This window comes from Marmota marmota, unplaced genomic scaffold (assembly GCF_001458135.2).
Source record: "Marmota marmota marmota unplaced genomic scaffold, marMar, whole genome shotgun sequence".
Taxonomy (NCBI): domain Eukaryota; kingdom Metazoa; phylum Chordata; class Mammalia; order Rodentia; family Sciuridae; genus Marmota; species Marmota marmota.
In genome coordinates, this window is record NW_025999968.1 from 63943516 (window position 1) to 63957214 (window position 13699).

The 13699-nt window shown below is 47.9% G+C and overlaps 1 protein-coding gene across 1 annotated transcript in view; it reads left to right on the forward strand.

Annotated features, from left to right (window-relative positions):
* The first annotated feature begins 12295 nt into the window (after positions 1 to 12295).
* The window catches only part of Dip2a (disco interacting protein 2 homolog A), a 65490-nt gene continuing 64086 nt past the window's right edge, over positions 12296 to 13699 (forward strand). Inside the window, exon 1 of the mRNA XM_015478884.2 lies at positions 12296 to 12406. The gene's annotated coding sequence lies outside the window, so the exon portion shown is untranslated. The remainder of the gene's footprint in view (positions 12407 to 13699) is intronic.

A 13699-nucleotide genomic window follows, 5' to 3' on the forward strand; every position in this document is an offset into this window, starting at 1 on the left:
GTGTTCCGGGGCAGCCCCTTGGCCGTGGAGTTCCTGTCTATGTTTTGATCTCAGTTCTACCAAGTGACGTGAACACGCATCCTGGACTTGGAGGTTGGAGAAGAGTCATGGGTCGTGAGTCTGGGGAGGTGCCTCATGGAGACATGGGCCTGGATCTGGAGTCGCTCACCCCTGAAGCCATGTTCCCCCTCACGGTATTCTCACCGAGCAGCCAGCATGTGCTGCTGCTGTGACCTTCTAGTCAGTGTCAGGGCGAGTGTCCAAACAGAGCTGGAACTAAGGAGCTGTAATTCATTTTTGAAAACATGTATTTAATCTTTTAAGGTGTTAACATCAGATGTGGTGTAGGTGTATTCAGTTCCTGTAAAGGTGAGTTCACTTAGAGTGTTTTGTTACTCTGCCAGGGAATAACCGAAGAAAGGGTAGAAATGAAGAAGAATTAGGTTAGAGGGAGATCTTACTTTATTCTGCCTGTTTATCGTTCATTTTTTTTTTTTTTTAAGATCATTGTTTTGAGCAGCTTGAGGTTCCCAGCAAAGTGTAGAGGAAAGCATGGGACTGGTAGGTGCTCCCTCCCCTGCACATCTGGCCGCCTCTGCTGTCCACTTGCTGTGCGTTTTGTCTACAGTGGAGCGTATCTTGGTGTCAGAGACATAAGCTTGTTGTTTAATGTTGATACCCTGAAATTATCTAACATCTCCAGCGGTGACTTGTTTATTCAAAAGACTGGGGAATTACATAGTGTTTAGCAAAGAAAAGCTGTTTAGTCATTAGATAGATATACAACAGCTATAAACAATCCTTACCTCTATTGTTTATCAGTAGATAATTGCTTAGAAAGATGTCTGCAGTTTGTCCCTTCCTTTCTACAAGGCATCCTGAGTAGTGTGGAAGGAACTAAGCTAGAGCCGGGTGCGTTTCAAATGCAGTTATATTGAACACACTGTTTTGTTTATTTTTTACTTGTAGGTAGACACAACATCTTTATTTTATTTATTTATAGTTGGTGCTAAGGATTGAACCCAGTGCCTCACACATGCTAGGCAAGTGCTCTCCCACCGAGCCACAGCCGCAGCCCTGAACACACTCTTAATACACACAGAAGGGGACTATTCCCAGATCACATTCCACCTGCAGGCCATGTCTCTTGACTGCTGAGGTGGTCTGTCGATGGTGGATGAAGGTAGCTCCAGCCAGGGTGGCAGTGGGTTGGGTCTCACAGTGACAGCAGAGCAGCAAGGACCATTCCTGGGAGAGTCTGCAGTTACCTCCCTGAGTGCCTCTTCCCTTCTGATGGGTTGCAAGGACAGTACCGCTTGGCTTTGTTGGGGGAGAGTGCTTCTGTGATGGTAGCAGGCCCCAGGGAGTCTGCGCCCCCCTGAGTGCCTCTGTCTGGGGAGCTGTGCTTCTATGAGGGCTTACATAGCCTCCTTCGCAATCTGCATGACCTCACTGTCATCCTTACGGCCAGCTACCTTCTGCTACTTGTAGAAGGGGTAGAAGGATAAGGCGGCAGGTGTCCAAGTTAGCTGTCAGCTCGTGCTGTCTGGGTACTTACTTCTAAGAGTGCTCCTTACACAAGGGGAGTAAATGGCCTCTGTTCTTAGGGTGTCCTGGTTCTCCAGCTCAGAGGTGGGGGCACAGTGCCCTTGGGCTCTGTATTCATTAGCAGTAGGGAAGGAGTGGAAGGCCTGTTTCTTCTTTAGGCCCTGTTAACTGTTCATGCCTTGAGAGGGCCTGAAACTCCAAGGACACCCTTGTACCTCTAGGATGGGGACTGTAGGAGGTGGTGAAGGTTAGATGGGCTGGGGACCCTGATCCAGTAGGACCGGCATCCTCAGGAGAAGAAGAAGACATGCCAGGAAGTGCGTGCCCAGAGGATAGGCTGCGTGAGGCCATGTGAGCAGGCTGCTGTCAACAAGCTGAGGAGAGGCTCCTGCCAGGAACGAGCAGGCCTTGGCCAGGTCTCGCTGTCTCCAGAACTAGTTCTTTGCTGTGCTGCCTGAGCACCCGGTGTGTCATCCTGTGCAGCAGATGAGTGCAAGTGGAACTCTGTTTCATGAACTGCATGCAGGGCTAGTGGTGTTGGGAACTGCGTGTTCAGTTTAATTTACTCATAACTAATTAAAATGTAAATATTCACCCTGGCTAGTGGCCACGCTGTTGGACAGCGTTGACCGAGTGTGTGCTGTGCTGGAAGCCCCCAGGAGGAAGAGCGCTGCCATCAAGTTCCTCCCCTGCTTGTTTCAGTCCCCACTCTTGCCATCAGGGTATGTGGGGGTGCAGGATACAGTGCTCACATCCAGAATTCAGGAGTGTTGCCAAACAGGTGGCCCGTCTGTTGTGTCCTCAAGGGGCCACCAGGACAGCTATTCTAAACAGGTCTTCTTATATAATGGAGCCAGCAGTTCTTTTTTTTTTCTTTTTTAATTAAGGTATTAAGCAATAATTAAAATATTCCTAATTGCTGGGGGTGGTAGCACAAGCCTGTAATCCCAGCTCTTTGAGAGGCAGAGGCAGGAGGATTCCAAGTTCAGTAAAACCTGGGCAACTTAGTGAGACCCTGGCTCAAAATAATAATAATTATTATTATTTTATTATTTCAATATTAATAACATTATTATAATATTAATAATATTTTAATAATAATAATAATAATTATTATTATTATTATTAGACCAGAGATGACACCCGTGTTAGAAGCCTGTGTTGAAAATCAGGATCTGGGTTCTGTTTCCCCCATGTCAGAGGTTGAACACCTGAGCAATGCTGAGGCTAGAGCAAAAAGTTTTGTTTAAAGGATAGAACAGAAAGGGGTGGGAGGAACTCCTCTATAGAGGAGCTGGTGCCCTAAGAGTGGGCTGTCCTACCCTTTTTATCCTTTCTTATGCCCCCTTCTCTTATCTTGCCTACAGTGTCAAAACGTGAGAAAGGAGCCTTCCAGGGGAACCTCTCTTTACCTGCCCAGAAGGGCGGGTAGGGAGCCACCCAGGAGGTACTTCACTAACAAGTGCTTGTTGGAGGAACAGTTCCCAGAGGCAGATAGCTTTGACTACAGGTGTGGAGGAGGGGGAAGGGTCCTGAGGGTATTAGCATTTTATTTCCTTTTGAGCCCAGATTAATCTACACTAGCAGCCTGTCCTTTGTTCTTACTTTATAACCTTTGTCTGGGCTTCTGTCACTGATTGACAAAGGTTATTTTGGTAGTATTTGAAAGGTAGATTGAAGGGTCTAGAACGGGAACAGAAGAGTTGGTTTAAAGAATGTGTTGCAACTGTACAGTGCTGAGCCACTGGGGTGGATAGGTGTTCACAGTGGAGCCAGCAGGGTTTGTGTGCCTGGAGCTTCCGAAAGAGTGACTGGGAGGTGGGGCTTCTGCCACCAGAGAGACAGAGCACCAGGAAGGTATGCCCCATCTCTGAGATGCAGAGGTGCCTGGAAAGCTGGCTAGAGGGGGATGTGGAAGTCATCGGAATGCAAGCTTCCCCCTTGGAAGAACTGAGTCATGCTAGGAGGCATCAGGAACCTCAGGAAGCCATACCCACACGGGGCAGGGTGCAGCCTGGCTCTTGTGCGCTGAGGCCGGGGAGGGCTTTGGGAGGAGGAGACATTTGTGGAGTTTGAGCTTCCTGGTCATTTCTCTGACCACCCATCAGTAAAGGTGACTGTCCTCCAAATCTCACTGAATGATTGAAGAGATTTTTAAAATCTGAAAATAAATAAACTGACAGCAGCCTAGATCCTGGGAAGTCAGAATGGCAGGCCTAAGCATGAGTGCGGTCTGGCCAGCAGAGAGAACCAGTGGGCTCAGCCCAGGGTGGAGTTGTGGGTAGCAGGGTGGGGGTTTTCCTGGCTTGAGGACAGACACCTGTTGGAAGGTACCACCAGGCACACAGGACAGGCTACTTCGTGGGCAGCTCTTCTGCTCTTAGTCCTCTGAGGTGTTCACTAGAACGAGCGCTGCCACTAACAGGTTGGGGAACGTCAGAGTGGGTGATGTGAGCCCTTCAGTATCAGGAGTGGCCCAAGTTCTAGGAATGGGTTTTGTGTGTGCGCGTGCGCGCACTGTGGAATTGAACCAGGGCCTTGTACACGTCTGGTCTGTGTTCTACCACTGAGCTCCATGCCCAGCCCAGGTATCTAGGTTCTGATGAGGAATGTCCAGGAGGATGATGCTGTAGTGTGACTTCAGCTTGCTACTCAATGTTGAAAACCATTTTTCCATTAATGCCTGCTCTTTTAAAAGGGAGCTGTGTACAACATAGCTGTGTAATTGACAACTGCCTTGTCAGGGAAAAGCCATGATTTTATGGAAAAACCCCGTTTACTCTTCTTTGTGACACTACTCTCTGTCTGCCTTTACGTTCCAAGTGCACATTCAGGGTCTTTCTCCAGTTAAATGGGTTAATTTACATGAGCTCATGAGCACTGTAGGAAATACTGCAAACCTTCACATTGAGCAGGTGCTGCTGGTCCTTAGAAGATGCAGTCCAGCTGCCCACGGAAGTCAGCTTGACCCCGGAATGTTAGAAACTGTTGGGCTGGGGATGTGGCTCCGTGGCAGAGCATGCCCTTAGCATGTGTGAAGCTCTGGGTTCAACCCCCAGCACTAAAGAGAGAGAAAGGGGAACAGAAGCTGTTGGACATGAATGACTGGTTCATATTTAATTATCTTCTAATTGTGAGCTATTTCAAACATACAGAAAACTTATGAAGTGTATGGTATACAAACCCATGTATCTACCACCCAACTTTTCAAAAAATTAAGATTTTGCCACATGAATTTCAGATCTTTTTTCTTTCTTTCTTTTTTTTTTTTTTGGTACCAGAGATTGAAACCAGGGGTGCTTAACCACTGAGCCACATCTCTAGCCCATTTTATTTGTATTTTGAGACAGGGTTTTCCTAAGTTACTGAGGTTGGCCTTCGAACTTGCCAGCCTCCCGAGCTGCTGGGATTACAGGTGTGCATCACTGCGCCCAGCTCAGATCTGTTTTTAGAGGACCGTTACAGAGTTGAAGCACAGCTTTCGGATTCCATCTCCTCCCTGCCCAGCTTCTCCCCAATTCCCACATGTGCTTAAACAATCTGTTGTGCTGTCTGCATGTCTAAAACCTTATGGACACATGTTCTTAAGGCCAGATTGTGTTGATACACTAGCTCTGGCCCATTCTGACTGACTGACACTGGCATTGTCTGACCACTGTGGTGTATTCCCCCAGGGGTGTTTTTGTTTTGCTTGAGATGAGGTCTTGCTGTGTTGCTCCTGTGGGCCCCTGACTCTGGGGCTCACTGATCCTCCTGTCTCAGCCTCCTGTGTAGCTGGGACTGTTTTGTAAACAAATAGAGAAAGGGCAGTTTCAAGTAGGCCCCAGCATCACTGATGGGCCTTGTGGGCACTGGTGTCCCGGAGGCACAGAGGCAGGCAGCACTACGGGCAGGAACTGTGAGAGCCACTATTGACCCCCAGAGGCCATCACTGGTGTGAAGTGGTCAGCATGGGGGGGTCTTCCCTGGGAGAAGTGGTCCTGGCCCCCAGGTGGCACTTGTAGCCTTGCTCTGCACCAAGATGATATAAGTCACTGGGAAAGAATGGCCAGGCTGAGTCCACAGTCATTGACCTGCGGCAGATTGAGGAAACACAGGCACCTTAACTACTGTGAGTGTGTGAGAGAGAGATTGGTTGTCCACTGCAGTGTTCACAGTGGTGGCCACAAAAGTAGCAAGTCCTCATCCCTGGAAACTGGAATCAGTGCTGCCTTATTTCTAGAAGGGGTTTTTACAGATTGTGATTAGGGATCTTGCTTGAGATTTCCTGGTAGATCCTTTGTGTTGTCACAGTGTGCTTGGTAGGAGGCAGAGGGTCCTGTGAGTGTGCAGGTAAGTGGACTGGCAAGCCACGGGAGGAAGGCCAGCAGCCCCAGAGCAGAGCAGCCCAGGGTGGTTTATCCTGGAGCACTGAGCCAGGCTAGGCCTGCTGTGAGACTTCATTCAGACTTCTGAACCTTGGAACTGTGAGAGGATAGATTTCCCTTAAGATAAGCAGGAAGGTCACCAGCCCCCACGCCTGGTCTGCACAGTCCTGCAGAAGGAGGCATCTCTCTCACTATCCTGCTTCCTCCTTAGGCTCTGAATTACTGTCTTCACCTTCTGTGAGGTTGGTGCCTGGGCCTCCTGTTTAAGAGGTTCCCTGCCCCAGGACAGGAGGACACTTCCTGTGTGTGTGTTTTTTTTTTAAGAGGCGCTGTTGTTCTCTGGACCATCTGGAGCTGAATTATGTGAATGAAGTGAGAGAAGTCTTCATTTTTGTCCTTGTGCGTCCAGGACCTGGGTTTAGGGAGCTGCAGTTCCCCTCTGCTGGGGACAGGATCTGCCCCCACCTCCTGTCTCCTCAGCTGCCATTTCAACTGTAGCTTATCAGTCCACTGCATAAATAGACAGCAAGTTTGTCCTTTTTTATGTCTTCAAGCTTGATGCAGCTAACCTTGGCTCTCTGTTTCCACATAGACTTCAGAATAGCTTGTCCGTTTTCATGAATAAAACCTGTAAGACTTTTGATTGGACTGACTGAAGATCCTTTGGTAGAGAAATGATGTCCTTGCAGTTTTGAGTTTTCAGATTCATGAAAGTGGCATATCTGTGCATTTCCTTAGGTCTTCCTCAGTTTATCTCGGTAATGTTTTTTGTTTAAGTTCTTGAGCATGTCGACTGTGGCTATTTTAAAGAACCATGTGTATATCTTTCTGTTATCCTTTCTTATAGTATTGAGCCAACAGAATCCCTGTCTGCATTAACCAAGAGCCTTAAACGTTTTTGGTGTGCATCAAGGGAGAGTGGAGACACAGGAGAGCTGTGGGGAGGGCCCAGCTGTGTAGGCTGCTGTCCTCAGTGGGCTCTGGAGGAGGGTGGGCTGCCTAGTGGGAAGGGCGTGTGGCAGCCCAGCCTGAACCTGAGCAGCTGCTGGGCTGTGCCGCAGTCCTGGCTTTCCATGGCCTCAGGCTCCTCTTCTGCATATTAATGTGCACCCAGAGTTCCCAATGAGGCTCAACTTAGATATGGGCAATCAAACCCTATAGTCAAGGTAAATTCAAGAATTCATCTGAAGGAAATACTTGGGTAAGCACTCAGTGAATGACAGCAGCCCCTGTCTTCTGACTACCCTCACTGCTCGTGTTATCTAGGGAGGGACGGTAGATGGAAGCGAGTGGAGGAATGCTTACCAAACACTAAAAATTTGAAGAATAGTAGCAGTGGAGGTGGTACTAATATGCAGTTGTACTTAAAGCTGGTTGTAAATTTGTTATAATATGCATTTTTGGCCTAAAGAAAGTCTACAGAAAAACATTGAAGATCCACTGTTAGCATTTCTAGTTTTGTGTAGGAACCAAATAGCAGCTTAGATCAAGAGTGTTCCCATGGGCTGGGGTGTCGCCTCACATGTATGAGGCCCTGGTTTGGATCCCCAGCACCACAAACAAACAAACTGGGTTTCCTTGAAGACCTGTTACCTCTCTCACTCTTGGGTGGCTTATTGTGCTCTCAGCCTATTCTGCTCTGTGGGAATTTATTGGAGCATCAGTCCTTTTTCCCAGGCTCTCACCCAGGGACACTGCTTGGCCTGGGGCGGGGGTCCGTGTCCTGTGGGCCCCTTTTTCTGATTCTTCTAAAACTGGAACATTCACGAAAATTATGTAAGGAGTTTGGTGATTGTCTTAGGGGATGCTGTCAGTTTGGGGTATGGCCCCAGTCTGCATTTTTGACTAGCTCCCAGGGGATGCTGTTCACAATTTTTAAAAATTCAAGTATTGTTTACCTATAATAAAATTTGCCCTTCCTGGCTTATGGTTCTGAGTTTTTGACAAATGCATACAATTGTGTAACCACCACCACAGTTGGGCTGTAGGACAATTCCACCACCCAGCTGTCCTGTCCTCTGATGAAGTCCTTCCCCCCTCCGAGCACTGGCAGCCCTGTCTACTCCAGTCTTGTGGTTTGGCCTTCCAGGGCCATGTGCGTGGAGTAGCTGGTGTGCAGCCTTTGAGCACAAGGCCTGTCCATGTGGCTGTGCGTGCCACCAGTGTTGCTGCTTTGGCTGAGTGATCCACCTGTGGACCGAGCCACCCTCCCACTTGGAAGATGCTAACATGGTGTCCAGTTTTTCAATTATATGTTAATTTTTAGTAAAAAAATTTTAAGGTGTAGAAGAAATGTAATTATCTTTTCCCTTGTTGTTTTAGGTGACATCACTCAAAAAGGGTATGAGAAGAAAAGGGCCAAGCTCCTGGCTCGCTACATTCCACTCATCCAAGGTAGGGTCTCTACCAATAGGCGTTTTACAGCATTATACTGCTCACTAAGCTTGGCTTGAAAACTGGATTTGGATATAAACATATTTTATAAAGGACTGGAAAAGTAATGTGTCTGACATTAGATAGTGGGATCCAGAGGCCCAGACTGTGATTGGCAGCCCTGATGTGGTCAGATCTCCTTCCAGGTAGGACTTGCTGTTACCTGGGGATGGCCAGGCACAGTTTTCTCACTCGTGCTGGGCGGACGTCATAAAACCATCTTCCCACGCTACATTGACATTTCAAGAGTTTTCTTTTGTGTGGCACTTCACAGGCTAATTCCAAAATTCATATCCACGTGTAGGTGAAGGGTTCTAAAATATGCTCCAAAAAGGACAGCATAGGAGGGTTTGCCTGCCAGATGTGGACAGCTGTTGTAAAGCTGTGGTCACTGTGGGACTTTGCAGTGGTGGGCAGGGGCAGCCCAGATGCTGGTGCTCACGCTGCAGACCTGGCCCATGGGAGAGGTGGCCTCCCAGCTGGGTGCCCACACAGCTGCCTGTCCCTGTGTGAAGTACGACACTGGACACACAGGTCAGTGTAAATGTGTGAGGCCCAGTGCCAGATTCAGATACCGTGCCGCCTGTGGAAGGCCTTAGAGGAGGTCGTCGCTGCTGGAGGTGGAGGGGCTTCTGACGTCACAGGCGCTCCCTAGCAGCAGCCAGAAGGGGGAAGGTGGAAGAGTTGGACTATGTTAAAATGGACAGTGTCTCCCTCAAGAGACGAAGAAGACAGGCTGCAGAATGAGAGATGGTCATGGCAGATGACTGTGAGGACCGGCACAGAGCATCATGCAGAACGATATATTTTATAATAGATCAACAAAAAGAGTGGTGAGGGGACTCTTTAAATGCCACATATGTATTCATGCAAAAAAACCCAAACAGAGTCAAATTGGAATTGAAGGAAACTTTGAAACCTCTTAAAGCCTGTTTGCCAAAACTCAGCAGATACACACTGATTGCACACGTGGCCTGCTGCTCCCACCCTGGGGGTGAACACACACTCGCAGAGCTCACTCCCTCCACGCTGCTTTGGTGACCACAGCAGTGGAGCAGAAGGCTGCTGTCCCTTTGTAGGTGACTATTTTATAACTCGGAAACCCAGGTGACTGCTTATTATTAGAGTTTTCAGTTTCATAGGTACAAAGGCTGCAGACATGCAAGAATCAATGGCTTTTCTCAAACAGTATTTCTCTTTTGAAGTTTGAAAAATATCTCATTCCCAACAAAATAAATTGTCTTATACTTATTAATAGATTTGCAAGAAATAATAAATTTACATTAGAATCATAAAATCTAGGCCTGGGGTTGTGGCTCAGTGGTAGAGCACTTACCTAGCACATGTAAGGCACTGGGTTTGATCCTTAGCACCACATTAAAACATAAATAAAATAAAGATATTGTATCTATATATAACTAAGAAAATATTTAAAAAAAAAGAATTATAAAATCTATTTTGAAGAAATAACCAAGATCCTATCATATGAAGAAACATGAAAGTTTTCTAGTGGAAAAACAGTATTGTTAAACTGATAGTTTCCAAATCAATGTGTGAGCATATTGCTGTTCAGTCTGAATATCAGTGGATGGTGTTTTTCTTAAAGTTGGAATTGGAAGCAATAATCTGTAGAAGGAGAAAGAAGAGTTCTGAGAGTAGCCAGTACAATTTCTGAAACAATGCTAGTGAGGAAGGCCTGATTTTGGAGACACTAACCTTCCTAGTAACCTCAGGTGGGGACAGTGGCTGGGTGCACGAGAGGTCTGCAGTGTGTGCATGGGTGCCAGCAAAGGTTACTCAGTGGCTGGCCTGCCCTGGAGAACACCATCAGTGAGCATGGACTTCAGAAAATCAAAGCTCTGAACGTTCTTAACCATGAAAGTTGCAAACACCAGGAGTATGTGAGAGTAGCCTTCAAGTGGGGTTGTCTTTGCAGGCAAGGCTGGAGGCCTGGAGGAGGAGAGTAAAGGGCTGGGGATGAGTGCTACGCCAGGGGGGTGCACTTTCCTTCTGAAGTGTTGAGAGCCACAGCCGAAGGGGCCCCAGCAAACTTCCAAACAGTATTTCTCTTTTGAAGTTTGAAAAATATCTCATTCCCAAGGGCTGGGGATGAGTGCTAGGCCAGGGGGTGCACTTTCCTTCTGAAGGACTCATCAGCCAAGTAAAGTGAATGGACATTCAAAGTGGAGGAAATGGAGGCAATGAACATGAAGATTTGTCCACCTCGTGAGTGGACGTGGACATGGACATGCATGCAGATTGAAGGGAGCCATCTCTCTCATCAAATGGCCAGACATCTTACCTCTTATGGTGCCTGGTGCTGTCAAAGACAAGGGGAAATGCATTTTCAGACCTCGCTGTGGGAGTGCAAGTCACTGTGACAGATGACCTCTTGATGGCCGTGAAAATTAAAAACAGGTCTTCTCTTTGATCCTGTAGTTTCAGAGTGGGTTTTGTTTGTATGTTTTTAAACACACGAGTCTATCCTGGAGGCTGGAAGTGCTGTGTTTGGGAGTATAAGCACCAGGGTGTCCAACGTCTGTACTTTACGTTGGGTCCCTCCATCGTGCCAGAGCCCGCCCTGTTCACAGCACGAGTCCTGCTCTGTGCTGTTGATGTATGTATGAACACACATGTAGACACGCGTGTGCTCGGACTCTGAGGAGCTTGGCATGATTTCCAATGTAACACCATAGCTGGTGTTTGAGCAGCCCCTCTACAGCCTCTGGTCTGCCTCAGTCACCTCGGAGAGTGCTCACTCCACCTGCCCAGCCAGAGTGGGAGCATGAGACTGGCCTCCCCGCAAGGCTGTTGGGCCCACAGACTCCTGCATGGCTCCTCAGCATGTGGCTCCCTGTGCTGGACTTCAGGAATCCTGGTGGAGCCAGGTAGGGCTGTGTTGCTTCCCATGACCAGCTTTGGAAGTCACATGACATTGCTTCTGCCACCCTGCTCGTCACAGTGGCTGCTGACCAGGTTTGAGTAGGGGCAGACTCTGCGTCTTGTCAAAGTGTAGTCAAGAGCCATGGGGGCGGGGATGCTGCTGGTCAGTTAACGAGACATTTTGGAAGAGAGGCCTGAGGTTGAACACATTATTTTTGTTGAATCCCAACTATTGGTTTTGCTTTGCTCTGTTAACAAGTGTCACACCCACCATCAGGACTCAAGCAGCAATGAGACGGAGGGTGATCCTGTGCACCTGTACCCTGCTCACCGCCCTCAGTGGCTGTGGTCAGGGCTGGTGAGGCATGTGGAGAGGGTGGCCTGTTTCCTGCTGTTGTGCAGAGCCCGGCTGTGGGAGCCACAGGCCGGAGGCCCTGTTAAGTGGCAGGCTAGGCCCATGCACTGGCCTTGCGTCCCTGGGTACCTCTCCTGGCAGTGCTGCTCTGTTGTTCTTCCTCCTCTGTTCCACTTTCTCTGTTTGTAGCTAAGGGCTGCTGGGCCCCTGGTGGTGGGTGGCTGTTTCTCACCTGGGATTTTCTGATACCATGGACAGTGCTCTGAGAACAAGGGACATAAGTCTTGCACATTTAGGAGAGTCACTTGCAGGGGTGGGCTTTTCAGGGCCACTCTGTAGATAAACTGCTGCCTAAGAGACCCAAGGCCCATGCATCTGCCCTGAGCTGCTGGTGCTGTGCTGTCCAGGTGCCTGAGAGTTGTCACTGTCACCCTTGCAGATGGAGAGTGGGAGGTGGGGCCTGGCCCGGTGGGGAGGGGAGAGGTAGTATGAATGTCCTAGTGAGCACTGCATCATACTCTGATCCCAGGTCAGCAGCTCTTTTTGATCAAATACCACACCAGGTTGAGCACCACGTGTGTGTGTGTGGGGGGGGAGGGGGGCTGGCCATGTGTAACAAATACTTGCTGTTTCAAGTGGAATTTTTTTCATAACTGAAAAAGCAAATTGTTTATACAAGATATTTCCAAAAATTGTGTTTTAGGGGTAGACCCATGTCTGCAATCAGAGAACAGAGTCCCTGGGCCTTCACTGACCACTGCTGCACTCCAGCCACAGAGGTCTCGGCCCACCACCTCCAGGGATGAACGTTTCCGCTCAGGTAGGTCACAGCTGGGAAGTGGGTGGGCAGGCAGGACCTGCACTCTGACCACCCTGGCTTTTGGTTAGCGTTCCTTTGCCAGAATGTCTGTTAAAAGAAGTTGTTTTCCACTTTCACGCCATTGGTGAGATGGTTAATTAGTCCAACCACTATGGAAAGCAGTATGAAGTCTCCTGAAAGACCAGGAAGAGGACCACCCTGTGACCCAGCTGTACCACTCCTCGCATTGACCCTGAAGAATTCAAGTCCTCTCGCTGCACTGACAACTGCACACCCATGTTTCTAGCAGCACAGTTCACAACAGCCAGATTATGGAACCAGCCTGGTGTCCATTGACAGATAAATGGATAAAGAAAATGTGGCTTATACACAATGGAGTTTTATTCAGTCAGAGAGAAAAATGAAATGATGTCATTTGTGGGAAAATTTATGGAATTTGAGAACATTATGTTAAACGAGATAAGCCAAACTCAGATGGTCAAGTGTCCTATGTTTTCTTCCACAGGTAGAAGCTAGAGAGGAAAAAGGGAAAGAAAGGGGTGAGATTGGTCTCATGAAAATTGAAGGGACATCAATAGAGGAAAGGGGGGAGGGAGGGAGGGAGGGGAAATACTGGGGGGGATATCATCCAGATTATATTGTTACATTGTGGGCATGTAAGCATCTGTAGCAGCAGATCCCACCATTATGTGCCACTACAGTGCACCAGTAAAAATGTGGAGCAACAATTTACATCGTCATACTGCTCAGGAACCAAGTCCTGCTTTTGGGTAGCAGCAGCCTGGCCTCCTGACTTGTGCTGGCTTTCCCGGGGACGTCCAGAGTCCAGCACTTCCAGAGTAGCACTACCAGAGGCAGACATGCTCACGCTCCTTTGCTAATTTTGGAGATTCTCTTTTAATTAGATTTCTGCCACTGTTTGGCAGTGCTTTTATGAATAAATTTGCCTTTAGTATTTTACTTGGATTATCAGAAGATTCACTGAGAAACATTCATGTTTTTAATTGTACATTACATGTCAATCACTTTTGAGCACTCTACCTGCTCAGCCATGTTTTCATATTGTCATTGTATCTCTTTTATAAATGATGAAGCTCTTTTTGTAAGTGTTTTCCAGCCAGGTTCAGCCTCGGGCAGCTGAGGCTGGATTGAGTCTGAGGCCAGTTTGGGCAATACAGGAAGACCCTCTCTCAAAATAAAATAAAAATATAAAGGGCTGGGATGTAGCTCAGTAGAGTGCCCTGGTTCAATTATCAGCACTGGAAGTTTAAAAAAAAAAAAAAAAAAAAAGAA